This window comes from Oryzias melastigma, linkage group LG17 (genome assembly GCF_002922805.2).
Source record: "Oryzias melastigma strain HK-1 linkage group LG17, ASM292280v2, whole genome shotgun sequence".
Lineage (NCBI taxonomy): Eukaryota > Metazoa > Chordata > Actinopteri > Beloniformes > Adrianichthyidae > Oryzias > Oryzias melastigma.
The window spans coordinates 1,223,173-1,223,424 of record NC_050528.1 but is presented as its reverse complement, the minus strand read 5'-3'; positions in this window follow the sequence as shown (position 1 = coordinate 1,223,424).

The window sequence follows — 252 nt, the reverse complement described above, 5'->3', positions numbered from 1 at the left end:
AATGAACGGAGATTAAACGTGGAGTTGAATTGCAACCGTCCTGTGTCCGAGTGATCCTGTGTCTACCTGAGTCCCTTTACATAACAGAACTCACTGCTGGTAAGTAAAAGCGAAAGCTTCGGTCCATCATCTCCAAAGACACGATTTTCAGTCCACTTTTCTCATTTTAGACGGAGCCATTGTTCACGCACATTCCAGATAACTTTACGTCCCAACTACGTAACATTAGCTCACTGCTCTGAGCTTTAGCCG